The sequence below is a fragment of the Chinchilla lanigera genome, unplaced genomic scaffold (genome assembly GCF_000276665.1).
Source record: "Chinchilla lanigera isolate Chin_1 unplaced genomic scaffold, ChiLan1.0 scaffold00005, whole genome shotgun sequence".
Classification (NCBI taxonomy): Eukaryota; Metazoa; Chordata; class Mammalia; order Rodentia; family Chinchillidae; genus Chinchilla; species Chinchilla lanigera.
In genome coordinates, this window is record NW_004955406.1 from 40,726,994 (window position 1) to 40,743,503 (window position 16,510).

Here is a 16,510-nt window from a genome sequence, read left to right on the forward strand (position 1 = left end):
CTCCGTCTTCCGACCTGTGAACTTACCCAAGGTGACAATAAGGCCAGACCTACCAAGTGTCTGCAGTGGTTAAATGCAGCCACTCTCTCCTCCCTGCCTCTCCCCCAACCCCCAACAATGAGAGGGAGCCAAGCGTGAAACACAGCCACCGAGCAGATGGAGACCCCCGCATCCCCAAGAAGGGAGGAGGGGAAAGGAGGCGTCAGTCCCATATACAAGGTTTCCATGGCTCTGTGAAAGTCCTAGAAGATAGCTGGTCGACCCCGCACAGGCCAGGAGGCTGGTCCTTCTCCCCTGGGAGCAGGGAGAGGCAGGTGAGTGCTTTCCTTGCTGCCAAGGGCTCTGCCCACCTCCTGAGGAAGGGACGTGGGTGCTCTGCAGCCCATGACTTTGTTAGAAGCTGCTGAGACGTGGATCATTGCGTTTGAGGTGAATAAAAAGGTAACAGTAAAACATAATTTGTAATTCAGCAGTAAATACCTCTGAGGAGGAGAAGCCAGGAGCTCCAGAGGCCACTGCATCCCATTCTAATCTTGTCGTCTTTAAAGATCCCTCTGCCTTTATCTTCCTGGCCGGGGTTCTGTCTCCACGGGGTAGGTTAGGCACCATCTGTAGCTGGCATTTTGGGTTTCCTAGGACCCCCAGTCTTCAGATGCTTGTGAGCTGGAAGGAGCAGGGTGGGCTCGGGTAGCCATCTGTTGCTTTGCTCCCTTCTTGGCATGAGAGAGACAGAAGGGAGGTGGCAGGGGGTCAGAGGGCAGGAGGGATAGCAGGCAGTGGGGCCCTCGTTTGTGCCCAGGTTGACCCCTCTGCTGAAGGTGGATTTGAGAACTGAGAACTGCTGAGCCGGGGCTCCTGGGGGATGTGGAGAGACAGGGGTGGCAGTGGTGGCGTTCCCAGGCTGGGACATCCAAAGCTCTACTTTCTGAGAATCAGTCTACAGGGCTGAGAAACTGGGGTGGCAGTGAAGGTGGCCTGAGTTCAGACAGAAAGCTGATAAGCAGTGCCGGGGAGAAAGATGCGGGACAAACTCTGCTTCCAAGACTACCGAATTGGTTTTATTATGTTATTGCTGTTTCTTTTATTACTCGGGCTTATGCAGTGCCAACAAATCTGTCATTTGTTATTCTATCCAAGGATCATCAGACCTGTTTGTTGATGGCAAATAACGCCCAGTAAGAGGAAGTGTCTGGTGAGATGGCTGTTTACTCCACCCACAAGGATTTATTATCCCGGCTTGTTTTAGAGGGTGACAAAATGCAAACCGTGAGCACAGAAATTCAGAGTCTGATGCAGGAAATGAACATAGGAACCACTGATGCCACAAGACAGGAGGAAATAACCGCTGGAACAGCCCCGGGCATGCAAGGAGCAAGGGAAGTATGCAGTGGGAAAGCAGAGACCGTGCAAAGGAGTGGCCAGTGGGGACTGTGGTGTAAAGGGGATTTGCATGGCAGAGTCAGAAGGAAGGGAATGGGATTTCCAGCCCCAGTGGGAAGTGGTGTGAGCCTGGGAGCCGGACAGGGACACTTAGGCACAGGTGCTGTGGGGAAGAGGCCACACGGACTGCAGGGTTATGTTGAGTGTAGACAAGAATGTGCATTTTATCCCAGAGGACCTCTTGATGGCTTTTTCTGTGAGACAGATGTGATAGGGGCTGGTCAGACATGGCGCACACTGACTCCTTTCCTGTTCAAGAAAATGGGAGCATGAGTAAGAACATGATCCTTACAGTGACAACCGGAGCTGCCTGAATTTATCATTATGTGTAAACCATTTGTGAATGTCATTGGTTTGTATTAGGAACAGATTACTTAAAGGATACCTGATGTCTGAGTCCTGGGTCCCCGCTGCGGGCCCCTGCCTGCCTGTCACACAGAACCCTCAGCCAGGTCTGTGCTGAGTCCAAGCTCAGCTCTTATCCCAGTGAACCCCTGCATGCCCACAGCTCACCTGAACATACCTCAGCCTCCTCCTTTTTCTGCTCCTGGCTCTGACTCCTGACAGGCTGCTTCCGTGCAGCTATAATAACACACCCTACTGCATACTTTTAAGAGCTAAAGCAGAGCAGCTAGGTTTCACGGTGGCTCTGTGGACTTTTATTATCTCTCTGTTCTCCCACAGTTTCCTGTGGCAATGATGTGTGAATGTGTTCCTTCGTTGGTTCTTGTAGTACTATTCTAATCACTCGATTAGTTAATTCCAAGAACTAATTCCTGGCATGTGGCCTTGGAAGCACTACTCTGAAGGTGGATTCCTGGGCATTAATGCAGGCGTGCAGTCTGGGAGGACCTGGCAGAACAGGCTTATTTGTGGCTTTCTGGCATTGCACATTGAGTGTGTTCTGTTTCAGGCTCATAGTCGCCCTGCCCCAACAGCCCCCAGGCTCACTCCTCCTTCTGTATTCTTTTTTTTATTTTAAAGAAAAAAAGCCCAAAACAAAATTCCAAAACAATATGATAGCAGGGTAACAATGGCTAATACATTGTGTATTAATCATTGTTATCTTTAAATTAGTTACTCAGAGTAAAAGATATCAGCATTTAATTGCCCAAACAACATTAGCACAAACCTATCTTTTCAAATAATTTCTAAGAGAAATTAGTAGTATAACTATCGTATATATATATATACCTTTTGCTTTTCACTTCCTTCTTTTCTCCATCCCCCCAACCCAGTTTCTCTTTCCTTTTGAAGTTTCTTCCCATTTTATAATATCTGTTATACATTTTGGATCATATCTACTCTTTCCGCTTCTCACACTAGGGAGACAATATGATGTTTACACATTTGCATCTGGTTTACTTCACTTATGAGTAAGGTCTCAAGTTGCATCCATTTACCTATAAAAGCCTCCAGTTTATCCTTCTTTATGGTTGAGTAATACTCCATGATATGCATCCATTTCTCCGTTGATGGGCATTTGGGTTGTTTCCAAGATCTAGCTATTACAGACTATGCTGCTATAAACATGGGTGCACATATATCAACTGTGGTACAGTGTTTTTAATTCTTCTGGGAAGATACCCAGAAGAAAAATAGCTGGGTCAAATGAGACCTCCAATCCTGTTTTTCTGAGGACTCTCCACACTGATTTCCACAATGGTTGTACCAGTCTACACTCCTGCCAACAGTGGAGAAGGGTTCCTTTTACCCCATAGCCCCTCCAATAGTTGTTACTGGTTGATTCTTTGATAATAGACATTCTTTCTGGGGTGAGATGGAATCTCAATGTTTTTTTCATTTGCATCTCTCGAACTGACCAGCAATGCCGAACATTTTTTCATATATTTATTTGCTCTTTGTATTGCTTCATCTGAAAAGTGTGTATTTGTCTCAGATGCCCATTTTTGGATTGGATCTTTAAATTTGGGATGTTTGTTTTTTTTTTAGTTCTTTATACATTCTTGATAGTAATCCTTTGAAAAATGGCCAGCAAACATTTTTTCCCCACTTTGTGGCTTTTCTCTTCACTCCGTTGGTGATTTCTCTTGCTGTGCAAAAGCTTTTTAATAAGATGAGATCCCAGTTGTTGATTCTTTGTGATAGTTCTTGTGTGATTGGGGTTTTATTCATAAAGTTTTTGCCTATACTATGTCTTTAAGGGCTTTACCTATTCTGTCTTCCGGCAGATTTAATATTTCTGTCTTAATATTTAGATCTTTAATCCATTTCAAATTTAGTATAGTGCATGGTGAAAAATATGGGTCCAATTTTAATCTTTGGTGTATGCAGAGCTAGTTTTTCCAGCACCATTTATTAAAGGGGCTATCTTTCTTCCAACGAATATTGTTTGGCATTTTTGTCAAAGATAAGATGGCTGAGTATATCTGGAGTTGTTTCTGCATCTTGTTGTCTGTTCCATTGATCTTTGGATCTATATTTTTTCCAGTAGCACACAGTTCTTATCACCATAGCTTTATAGTATAATTTCAGGTCAGAGATTGTGATGCCCCCTGCCTTACCTTTGTTGCCCAGAATTGCCTTTACTATTCTAGGTCTCTCCTGGTTCCAAATGAATTTTAGGATTGTTTTTTCTAATTCTGTAAGATATGCTATTGGAATTTTGATTGGAGTGGCATGACATCTGTATAACAGCTTTGTATAACATTTTCACTGCATTGGTTCTACCTACCCAAAAGCAGGAAATATCTTTCCATTTTCTGATCCGCTGTAATTTCCTTTTTCAGAGTGCTATAGTTTTCAATGTAGAGGTCTTTACATCCTTCATTAGATTGCTTCCTAGGTATTTCAATTTTTTTGGATGCTATTGTGAAAGATGTTGTTTCTATAATTTCTGTCTCAGTGAGTTTGTGATTCATGTACAGAAAAGCTATTGATTTTTGAGTGTTGACTTTGTATCCAGCTACACTACTGAATTTGTGTATTAAATCTAGCAGTTTTTTAGTGGAGTTATTGGGCTTGTCTATGTAGACTATCATGTCATCTGCAAATAATGATAATTTAACTTCTTCCTTTCCTATTGTTATTCCTTATATTTCTTTCTCTTGTCTAACTGTTCTGGCTAAAGTTTCCAGGACTATACTAAATAAGAGTGGAGACAGTGGACATCCTTGTCTTGTTCCCGATTTTACAGTGAAAGCTTTCAGTTTTTGTCCATTTAATATGATGTTAGCTGTTGGTTATCATTTATGCTATCCCTTGCGTTTTCATTGACTCTCAGCAATCTTGTGCTGTTCTTCTTTGCATCATCTAGCAGCTGCTGTATAGGTTTCTCATATCCCTTGCTATTTTTAAGAAATCTTTCTTTTCATGATCACTAACTGCAAGCCTTCTTCTGTATCTGAGATCCTGTCCTCGCATTGGCTTAATGTGCTGTAAATACTTTCAGTGGGATTTTTATTCTCCTGGATATCTGCTTGCATCTGCCTTGTAGATTACATTTCTTTGCTATGCTGAGCATGCATGGCTTCCATAATTTTCTTAAGCTCCTCTATTTTTTGTCTGTATCTGCTCTAGAATCACTGAGCATGGTTTTTATTATGGACACCATCTCTCCAGTTATCTGAGAAATTATTTCTGATTTGAGTTTTTTCTAGAACCTCATTCAATTGCTTTGTTGTTACGACTTCAGAGAGGCCAGGTGAGTGGCTTTCAGATTGTCCCACCTCACTGCCCCCTGGGTTTGCCTTTGGTGAACTGGATGTCTGGGGTTGCATCTTGTTTAAGTGTCTTTTAATTTTCTTTTTAGTTTACTTCCTAGGGTGATGTTTGTAAATTGCCTACAGTGGGTTGCTTTTTTGCTAGTATTTAGAATCCTTAGGAAATGACTACTTCTCCTAGTTATCTTCCAGGTGTAGAAGGTTTTTGCTTTTTGAGTCTGCTGCAAGATCCTACCCCTTCAATTTGTTGGGGACCAGAAGTTGCTGCTTGTTTGGCCCAGCCCCTCGTTCTTTGACACAGTGCCACCGTATTTTCTGTGACCCTTAGTCAGTCTCAGTCTTGGAGTACCAGGAAGAACAGGTGTTTAGAACAATTATCTCACTTTTGGCTATAGTGATACCAATGACATAGCATAAAACACAGCCTAGAAAATGACAAACTGAAGTAACCATTAACTTGCCACATTTAACTGTATGAACTAGATGTAGTTATGTAATAAAATCTAAAACAGATCAGAAAATTGTATGCAGTATATAAGTCCTTAATATGTCAATTTTTCCCTCAGGGGTTAAAATTTTAAATGAGTTAGGGAGAAAATAGAGAAGTGGAAGGAGAGGAAAAGATTAGAAGTAATGCTGGAGGACAAAGGAGGATCATGCTAACTTTGGGAAACTGGTGCAGAAGACTGGAGGGTAAGAGAGCAGGAAGAAATGAAAGAAGAACAGAACAGGGTCACAACCACAAACAGGCTAGACACCACATTCACACTCATATAAATATAAGTTCAAACAATAAAGGAGGAAAAAAACAAAACAAAACAAAACTACAACAATAACAGCAACAAAAAAAAAAGAGAGAGAGAAAAGAAGTCCACTTCCAGACTTGTCTCTGCTGTCACTGGTAGAAAACATGTGAAGACAGAGACCTGATCCGTGCTGATCTATCCCAAGAAGCCAGCAGTAGCTTTTAGGCATGGTAGTGAATAATTTCAGTGAGCCTGCACCTTCTGGCAGCCTGCAGCTATCAGCTCACCTTCTGTGGGTCTCAGTCCAGCTGGGAGCTGCTAGATGGAGCCAGCAGCAGTTCTGAGTTCTGAGCTCAGCCAACCCCTCTCTGAAATGGCTTCCAGCCAGTTACTGTCTTGTGTGCAGGATGGCCACGCCCTCAGCACTCACTGCCAGCTAGTGCAATCCTTCATGTCTGCTGCTCCCCTCCACTGCTGCATCTCTCCATCGAGGCCTCGAGGGTCACCAGCATTCACCATGTGTCTGCAGGTCTGAATTGCTCCTCTTGTGCAGTGCGTCCCGTTTCAGGGAGGAGGTGCCAATGGGTACTTCCTTCTTCTTCGCTGAAGTTTCCCTGTTCACTCTCCGTGGGCTTTAATTTGTGCCTCAGTTCCTTCCTGGGCCAGGGGACTCACTTCCCTCCTTCCTGTCTTCCCCACATTGCTGTATTCCAGTGTGTAGATGGGAACCCTCAGAGAAGCTCTGTCTCTGCTGCTTCCCACTCCACCATCTTGCAACTCCTTCCCCTCCTTCTGTATTCTTGGTACTAATTATTAACATCATCCTAGTCCATTTTTGCAACCTAAATTTTTCTTTTGTGATACTGGAGATGAAACCCCAGGACGGACTATATCCCTGTCCTTTTTTTTTTTTTTTTTTTTTGGTTTTTCTCCGGTACCGGGAACTGAACTCACGACCTTGCGCTTGCCAGGCAGGCGCTTTGCCAGTGAGCTAAACCCCCAACCCTCCTGTCCCTTTATTTTTAATAATGATATTGGGTCTACTGAGTTTTCTTAGGCTGAGCATGAATTAGTGATCCGCCTGCCTCGGTCTCCCAAAGTGCTGGAGTTACAAGCGTGAGCCGTCATACCAACCTAGAGATCTTGATACTGTTCTCATGCCCACCACCTGTCAGTTCTCAGAGCTTGTTGACTGTAACTCAGAAACAGTTGTCTACCCTCGGAGGGCTTGGAGACTCCAGAGCCATTTTTTGCCATCTGATCTCCCTTCGTCAGAGGTGTGGTCTCAGCTAGATTACCCAGCACTGCACTCCCAGGGCAGGGGGATTCTGTAGGGCAAAAGGCAGTCTGCAGTTAAGCCCCAGACCAGCCAGCTGCCAGGGGCTGGGGGATCACAGTCCTCTCTTGGATGAGTGTCACCTCACATTCAGAGCAAACAAAAGAGTCTTGCTTTTAGTGGGATCACTTCAGCGGTAGGAAAGTGAACCCAGCTCACATGTGTGCCTCACTTTACAGCCCCTGCATTGTCTTTATTTGGTTCTTGGAGTAGTCATCAGAACCTAGAAAAGCAGGAAGATTTATTTCTGTCTTTGAGATTTTACAAAAAGACTTAAAGAACAGAGTTGGGGGGGATAAGTGGTAGGAGTGAGACCTTTACTTGAATCTTGCATCCCATAAATATTCCCTGCCAGTCACCAGGGACACAGTAATGGGCAGGAGGACATGGGTTGAGCCTCAAGAATTCATAAAGAGAGGGAAAATGTTAAGCTAAAGCTTAGCAAACTTCAGCCCTCAGGCCAACTCCAGCCCACTGCCTGTCTTTGTAAATAAAGTTTTATTGGAACCTGGCTGTACCCATTTACTTAGTGTCTTAATGGCAAGTGTGCGGGAAGGAGGAAGTCAGCAGTGTGGCGTGTCATCAGGTCATAGCCTATTCCCATGCCCACAGCTCAGTTTGCCCCCTGATGAGAGCCCAAACCAGGTCTCCTCCAAAGAGACCATAAGAGGACTTCTGCAGGGAGAAATGTCCACCCTGTGTGGGAGGAGGAGAGCACAGTTGCTGGCCAAGCATCCAGTCGATGTCCACTGGGCTCTCATGTGATAGTGGTCATGCAGGTTAAATAAGGTGCTATCATCTCCAGCCCCAAGGATCTCACAGTGCAGTTGGGGAAACAGTCAGTGGACACCCATATCTAGTGCTCATTGGGCAAGAATATCTCTGCATGCTGGAAGCACACAGTTGCCTTGATGGGAAGGGTCCCTGCAGGCTTCCCAGCAAGGGGTCCCCTAAGCGGGACACTGTCAGAGTCAGGTGGCGAAGGAGAGCAGACTGGGAAGAGAGAGGGATTTAGGTAAGGATCGTGTGGAAATAAACAAAGCAGAGCTGGGACAAGCAGAAGCTGTTTACTCAGAGCTGCCACAGCTAGGGAGCTGGCCACCATCCCTTGCGCTTGACAGGGACCCAGCACAGGCAGGGGATGGGCAAGCTCTTTCAAGAGAAAAGAAAGGTGTCCACCATGCTGGGAAGCCAGATGGAGGCAGCTCCCCAGGAGCACCATGTCTTAGGGGAGTGGTTGGGGAACCCGTTTGGCTTTGCCTGCTTGGTGCTGCAGCGGATGATATGACAAGAAACGGAGGCCTGTAGTCCCTGACCAAGGGACAGCAGTGCTGCTGAGCGATGGGCTGGGGTGCGGGTGTCACGGTTCGGCCTCTGCCTGCCTCCCTCTCCTATGCTTAGTCTGTCGGTGGGGCTGAGTGTGGGTAAGTTTATGAAATGCAAAACGCTTCCACACAAGTGGGGGTGAGTGGGATGGGGGTGAGGAAAGGCGAGGCCCGGCACCCCAGTCAGCGCAGACCAAAGGCTTGCTGTGAAAGCCCGGAAGATTGTCCAAGCCCAGTAGGGCCACCCTGGCCTGTGGGTCCTCCCTCGCACCTGTGCCTGGCCACACACCCATGCATCATTGCTGGCGGTGCTAGCATTCTGCCCTGGAAAGTTAGGGGGCTGAGCGTGGGATTCTGGTCCTTTATGTTACTAGCAAACAAAACCTTGTGCAAAACCTCGGTGTAAAAGCAGTGCTGGGAAGCAGCTCTGGCCACAGGAGGGTGGAGGGACCAGAGTGCCACCCGCTCTCCTCCCTCCCAAGCCTGCCGTGGAGCAGGCACCTGAGGCTCTGCCTGGGATACTGCCAGCTCCTCTGGACCCACCATGAAACCCAGCATGAAGAGTCTGAGGACCCTGTAGCTCAATCTTCACCCCGAGTGCTAGGGCTGGCTGCACTGGGTGGCTTGGCTGAGACAGTGGTGACATGTTGAGCAGATGCTGAAGGGCTGCCCCCGCCCAGGCTGCAGAGCCATCTAAGCGGACTCTGTGCTTCTTTCTACTGCTGCCCACCCACACTGTGCCCTCCACACCATAGCCAGAGTGGTCCTTATAAACAGGTCTCATCATTGCACTCTTGTAGTAATGATCCCATAGGCTTGGAATGTAATTTAAACTCCTGACTTTGGCCTTCAAAGCCTTTCATGAGCACACCGTGCCCTCCTCTGTCTGTGACTGGTTTTGTTCTCCTCCATGTGCCCTCCCAGCTCCAGCCACACTGGCTTCTTTCTGTTCCTTGCCTGTGCCAATGTGGTTCCTGCCACAGGGCCTTTGCACAGATTGTTCTCCCTGCTTGGGATGCTTTCTTGACCCATCTGTAGAAGATTGGCTCCTCGTCATTTGGTCACATGCCACTTTCTCCTGAAGGCCTTCCTTAACCAATTACTTTCCTTCATCACCTGATATTATTGTGGCTTCTTTTTTTTTTTTTTCCTTTTTAAATAGACTTGATTTTTTAGAACAATTTCAGGACCAGGACAGAATCAAGGAAGGAACAGAGCTTTTTCATATACTCCCAGCCCCAGCTTGTGTAGCCTCTCTCTTGTCACCGCCCTCTAGCCTCCTGCATCTGTCATGCTAGTGAGCCTATGTGGACACATTGTCGACTCAGAGCCCCCAGCTTAACCTAGTTCACTCCTGGTGCTGTACTTCCCTGGGTCGGGACAGTTTTGTGGGGACAGAAATCCACAGTTACAGCCTCCTACAGAGTAGGTTCAGCCCTCCCTCCCCCAGCTGCTGGCAGCCACTGATCTTCTTTCTGCCTCCCCAGCTGTACCCTCTCCAGAATGGCAGCGTCGGAGCTCTGTATTATGTACCCTTTTCTTATCAGCATCTTTCACTTGGAATATGCAGTTAAGTTTCCTCCCCGTCTTTTCACGCTCAGCAGCTCGTTCCTTCATAGCACTGAGCAATACCCCATATTCTGCGTGTGGCATAGCTGATTATCCATTCACCTGCTGAAGGGCACCCTGGTTGCTTCTGTGATTGGGCCATTCTCAGTGAAGCTGCCGTAAACATGCCTGAGGGCCGATTATGTTTTCTCCCTTGCAGTTAATGCCACCTGATCTTTTTGTCAGCATTTATCTTCTGTCTTCCCTTCTGAAATGTAGGCTCCACAAGAGCAGAGATACCTTGTTTACTGCCCCACTGTGTACTCTAGACCAGCAGCGTCACCGGGCTGGTCCGTGACGTGGATTAGTGCCTGCCAAATGCTGCCCAAAAGTGCGGTGGCTTCTGCTACAGGAGACGAGGAGCTGCCAGCTGAGCCATGTCCCAGAACTGACAGGCTTCTCTCTGTCACTTTGGATGTGTTGTGACCACCAGCACAGCCTGCCGAGAGTGGGGCTGTGGGAATGCGGGGAGCTCCCAAAGGCGACAGCTTGCGGGAGGGATCTGTGGGCATCTCGCCTGTCTACCAGGGACAGCTTGTGGAATCGGTGCCGGGGGCCCCCAATCTGGAGAAAGAAAGCAAACCAGGACCTGGACAAAAGGAAAAATAGAAAAGCAGACTGTGGTCCTGGCTGGCTCGTTCTTGTAACTACTTACTCCTGACATTGGCGGAGGCGTGCAGGGAGCCAGGGTGCACCCGTCGGTCATCTCTGCGCGCTCAGATCCTCCCGATAGCAGCCTGTGCCCCGAACCCTGGGCGTGCTGTGTGCACTGAGCTCTTGCAGCAGCCCTTGGATAGGTGGGCCGTCACCCCCACGTTCCGGATGAGAAGCACAAACAACAACGGTTCAGCACCTGCCCAGGACCCCACCTTGGACGCAGGGAGTGTCTTCAAACCAGACAGCCTGGCTATACAGCCAGGCCTCATACTAGCCCAGGAGGCCGTCACGCCCTGCATCTGTCCCAGGGCAACCACTGCCCACTTCACTTATGCCCCATCCCAGACATTTTGGATCTGAGTCTCTCACAAGGCTTGTGGACGTCCAGGCCCTGAGCTCTGGCAGTTTCTCAACTGTGTGGACTGTCCCTGTGTAGGAGGATGAGGTCCTGTGGGAATGCAAATTCAGAATTTAAAAAGTAAATGTACAGCCTAATGTGGCCTCTGCCTACAAGGTTAAGAGCAGCATGTTTAAATGATGTCCGGGTAATCCAAAGAGCATCCCTTTGCCTTTCTGTGTGGGAACATTGTCAGTCATACGGCTCACCAAAGGCCATTTGGATTCTTTTTGTTTACCCCAGCACTGGGGATTGAACTCCAGGACTTCACACTGAGCTAAATCCCCAGCCCTTTTGTATTTCTCATTTTGAAACAGAGTTTTGCTAAGTCACTAAGCTGCCATCCTCCTGCCTTAGCCCCCCAGAGTACTAGGATGCCACCGCATGTGGCTGCCCTTTGGATTCTTTATGAGACGGTGAGCTCACTCTCAAAATGCAAAACATTTCTTGTTCAGGTGTCTCTATTATTTTCTTTTCGTGTGCGTGTGTATATAGGGGATTGCGGGGACCTCAGGTATGCAAGAATTGAAGTCGTCATGTTCCCCAATTCATCATCAGTCACCATCAGAATCCAAGAGTTCTCTTTGGACTTACTTATTTTTGTTCTTTAACTCTCGCTGCCTCCTGCAATGGGCTCCCTGCAAGGTATTGTATGGCCTTGCCACCCACCTCTTACCTGTTTGATCAGCTATTAAAAGATCCCTCAAACACACTCACCTGTCATGTGTGCAGATGAGGCGGTGTGTGGTGCGGCGGCTGCATCCGTCGGATCCATTCTCCCATGCCTTAGAAAGTACTTCTTGTCTGGAACTTTCTCCTGCTTCGTCCTAGTGTGGCCTTTGAAAAGCTAAACAAGAAAAGAATCCTGCCCCCTCTCCGAGCGTTTGAAGTCTGCTGTGCGGGCCCTGTGAGCCCTGTGCCCCTCTTCCCTGTAGTATGTGGGCTCTTCATCCTCCCCGAGCTGTCACCGGGTGCTGCCCCTCTCCAGCCTAACCCTAACCTCTGCTGCTGGAGGGGCTGGCAAGGAGTCTGGGAGACGCGTGACTGCACCCCGGGCAAGGTCATTCTTTTGAGGCTGTGCTGGACCTGGAGACTTAATTGCTGGTGGTCAGGAGCCTTGGCCTCACCTCTTTCTGCTTTCAGAGTGCAAGCCGTGCTGATCGGGGGACCCTCAGGCTGGCATTACTGCCTTCTCTCTGCAGCGGGTCCTCTAAGCTCAGAATTAGACCCCCACACCTCTCCTTCCCATGTCTTAGGTGGAAACTCCCTCATCTGCCAGGGAGGTTGCAAGCCATGGACCTTCCCTGCTGGGAGCCCCCAGGCCTGGAATCACATAACCTGTCTTCCTCACCCTCTCCCTGTCATCTTGAGCTCACAATAGAGGCCAACACGAAGCCTTTTTTTTTTTATTGAGGTGCAACTCGCATAAAATAAGCCCTTTTAATGTGCAGAATTCAGTGACATTTAGTACATTCAGTGTGTGTACTCCCAGGTATGGTGACACATACTTATAATCCCAGTACTCGGAGGCTGAAGCATGAGGGTCACAAGTTCAAGCCCAGCCTGGGCAACTGGGCAACTTACCAACTTAGGTCTCAAAATAAATTTTTAAAAAGGACTGGGGATGTAGCTCAGTGAGAAGGCCCTAGGTTCAATCCCTGGTACAAAAAAAAAAAAAAAGAAAGAAAAGTGTGCCACTGCCATCTCTATTTCTAAAATATTTTCACCATTTCCAGCAAACCCATACCCAATAGGCAGTCACTTCCCATCCCCCTCTGCCTCTGATCAACTCCAGTTGCTGTTCTGTCTGTGTGTACTTACCTATTCTGCATACTTCTTATATGAAATTTATGTAAGGAGTCATTTCATATGTGGCTTTTGGCATATAATTTCTTTCCCTGAGCAAGTTTTGGGGATTCATCTGTTTCGAGAGTTGCAGGCCTCCAGTGACACAAGAAACCCAGCAGGCGCTTGAAGAGATGGAGAAAACCAAACTTTTTATTAAGCTGGCTCTGACCCAGAGGAGATAGGTTCTCCGAATTCTGGGCCCTGCGTCGCAGCAAAGTAGGAGTTTTATATCTCTGTTTTAGTTGGGGAGGGCAAGAGTGAAATTTTGCAGAAGCATTTTACAGAGACAAAGTGTAGCAGGTGCTGTCAGCCTCTGGAGTTTGGGAGGGTAGGGGGTCCAGGCACAGCAAGTGCAGGAGTTGTTGCATCTTGCGGTTAGGGGGAGTTTTAGTTACAGAGCGGAAGTTCACAGTAACGTTTTGTGGTTATACATACTGTGCCTGCCAGACAGTCTATACCATTTCCTGTTGCACTTGGGGCAGGAGACAGAAACTTGTAGAAATAGGGGTCTGGAAGCTTCAGGCTTTAGACTGCCTCTGTACATCCATGGCGTTCCTCCTTTCTACGGCGGCGTACTGTTCTGCGCATGCGCAGAAATGCTCACCCCCCCCCCCCCCACCCCACCACCACCCTCTTCCTCCGTGATGGGTGCTGGGGCTGTCTCCGCCTCTGGCTCTTGCGACTCTGCTGCTAGGAGCAGGTGTGCGTGTGAACTCGCGTGGTGCCTGCTTTCAGTCCTTCGGGGCACAGACCTAGGAGTAGAATCACAGAGCCATATGGCAGTCTGGTGTTTGACCTTCTGAGGAACTGCCAAACTACACATTTCTTTTTAAAGTAGTAACTTCACTCTGGGACTTTCCTGAACATGAGAAGACAAGGAAATTAGGTGGAAAAGCCCTGCACTAGGATGTGAGATGCACAGGTTCTTTTTCCACCTTTGCCGCTAACCAGCTGGCAAAGTCACCAAGCAAGGTATTACATATATATGATTTTACTACTAATCTTTCCATTCTCTTCCTCTTTGAAGATTTGGCTGGAAAAAGTGGGGTTCAGAGAGTAAAGGGGAAGAGAATTGCCAGAGTGCTAAATGTGATTATCCAGAGTGCTAAATGTGAGGTTCTTTTCTTCTGTTGTTAAATTGTGAGTTAGAAACTGTCCCAAACAGTTGAGCTTCTTTTTTTTTCTCTACCAGTGCCTTTCTGGTTAGTAAATAGCTTCTGGCTTGCTAGTTCCACAAGATTCCCAGAATAAAACACCCCTTCTCATCGCTTCGTGTTGCTTGGCAAGGCTTGAGCAAACTAGGTGACTGCGGAGCCCAGACGTGCCGTCCCGCTGCCCTCGGTTCCCACCCCCCCCCGCCCCCACGGGGGGCAGCCCTTCCACACTGTGAGCCAGGGAGGAGTGCATGGGAAAAACAGTGTAAGGACATCGTAGAAGGAAGAATCAAAGACCCCTGTGGTGCCTTCTACCCAAAGCAGACCTCCTTGGGGGTTTGTCTGCTCTCTTAACACTCATCCAGCTAGGTGGTTTCCTGGCCAGGGCACAGCATCTTAAGCATAGGGAGTTTTTTCTCCCACCAATTGACCACTTTTCTAGTACGCCGCTCAGTCTCTCAGGTGCTCTCTTCTGCCACCTAGTGGTTTTCTAGGAAAATAGGAGGTTTTTTTTTAAACATTCACAGTGGCTTCTCATTTCATTCAATCATTCCTTTTGTTCACTCATCCATATTTCCACCTGTCACATATTTTTGGGTGCCTGCTATGTCTTTGGTGCTATTGTTGATTCTAGGAACAGAATCATAAACAAGTCTGAGCACCTTTCCTTATGGAGCGTCATTTGTATGGGGAAGACAGGTGACTTTGGAATGAATATAAAGCGCAAAGTGCCATTATGGGGAGAGTAAGGGTGTGCAGGAGCCCTGTAAGGACACGTTAGTCAGACCTGACAGATACTAACAGGAGAAGACAGACTGCGAGAGGCCTGGATGCGGTTAATCTGTGCAAAAGCCAGTGGTCCAGACCCAATATGATGCTTAAATCCCTGCTGGAGGAGCAGCCTTGGCGGGAGCACAGTACAGCAGATGAGTGTGGTAGGAGGAGCCTGAAAGGGGCACAACGTGCAGGGCCATTGAGCCAGTCAAGGACGTGGACTCTAACTTTCAGGCAGCAGTGAGCTGCTAGAGTCAGCCTAGGGGAGTGGTGTGTTGACACTTGTACTCCAGAAACAGCAGTTTGGTCATGGGTGAAGAACGAATCAGGGACAGGGTGGACGCTGGGAGACCACCTAGGAAGCTGTTGTGTGGAATGACAGCGTCTGAAACCGAGGTGATGGCAGTGGGGAGGGGACGAGGGGTGGAGCCCAGAAACACTTGAGGCTGGGGAGGAAACTATTGAAATGTGAGTCAGACTCCTTCAGCTTGCCCTGCATCCTGTACATGGGAGGCGGTGCTCGGTAATCTGCGTCCTGCTCCAGGTCTCCAGAAGGATGGCTGTGCCCTGCGCTGCCCTCTCCCCCATATGGTCGGGCTGGACGGGAGACACTGGGCCTGCGCAGTTGACCGTGAGCTTCAAGTTGCTGCCAGGTGAAATGGAAGCAGAGGAAGCAAGTGTCCATTTGATGGACACTGTCAGTCCAGGAGAGCTTGAGTTGTGAACGCACCCCCTCCGCTTTCCTCTTTGACTTGGCCCCTTGGTGGAGGAGCAAACTGGACCATGGCTGCAGACGCTGTGGTTCAGAGCCTCGGGCAGTTTAGCACTGCGTTTGATTGCATCTCGTCAGGCCACTCTTGTCCTACCGTGGGATAGAGCAAGGGGAGGAGGTTTAGTCTCCTAAGCAGATGCACTTGAGACTGGACACGCATTTTTAACCTGTCTCCCTGGAAGCCCCATGATGATAGCTTGTGCTTGAGCTGCCATAAATGTTATTCATTCTACTGACCATCCCAAGCCCACTTCTCCTGCACCACTATCCCACTAGTGCCATTACCTTTAAAGACAAAGCACACCTTAGCTGCACAAAATATTTAAAGAAATTGCTCTTTCAAAACAAAACATTCTGTGGCCAACCGGGGTTTCACTTATTCAACTTGGGACCCCTAGAGCTGCGGATGTCACCCCGTACCCTCAGGTCAGAAGAGATCACAGTGATCTTGTCTCTTTGGCCTTGCCCCAAACTTGCTCAGGGAGTCCATGGGCATTTCTACACCTCCGCATGGCATCCTCTGGATGCTGGGGCTATGGGCCAGTGTTTGCTTTTGTAACTGATCTGTGCAGAATTGTCCTTCCTTGTGCTACAGTAGTTCTCAGTTGGGGGTGCGTTTGCCCTCCCAGCACAGGTGACAACGTCTGAAGCCATTTTTTTTTTTTTTTTTTTTTTTTTGGTTTTTCTCCGGTACCGGGAACCGAACTCATGACCTTGCGCTTGCCAGGCAGACGCTTTTGCGGCTGAGCTAAATCCCCAGCCCCTACTGA

At 48.0% G+C, this 16,510-nt stretch overlaps 1 protein-coding gene across 21 annotated transcripts in view; it reads left to right on the plus strand.

Moving 5' to 3' along the window:
- The window catches only part of Nfasc (neurofascin), a 181,960-nt gene that overhangs the window by 94,023 nt on the left and 71,427 nt on the right, over positions 1-16,510 (plus strand). The gene's annotated exons all lie outside the window — the stretch shown is intronic.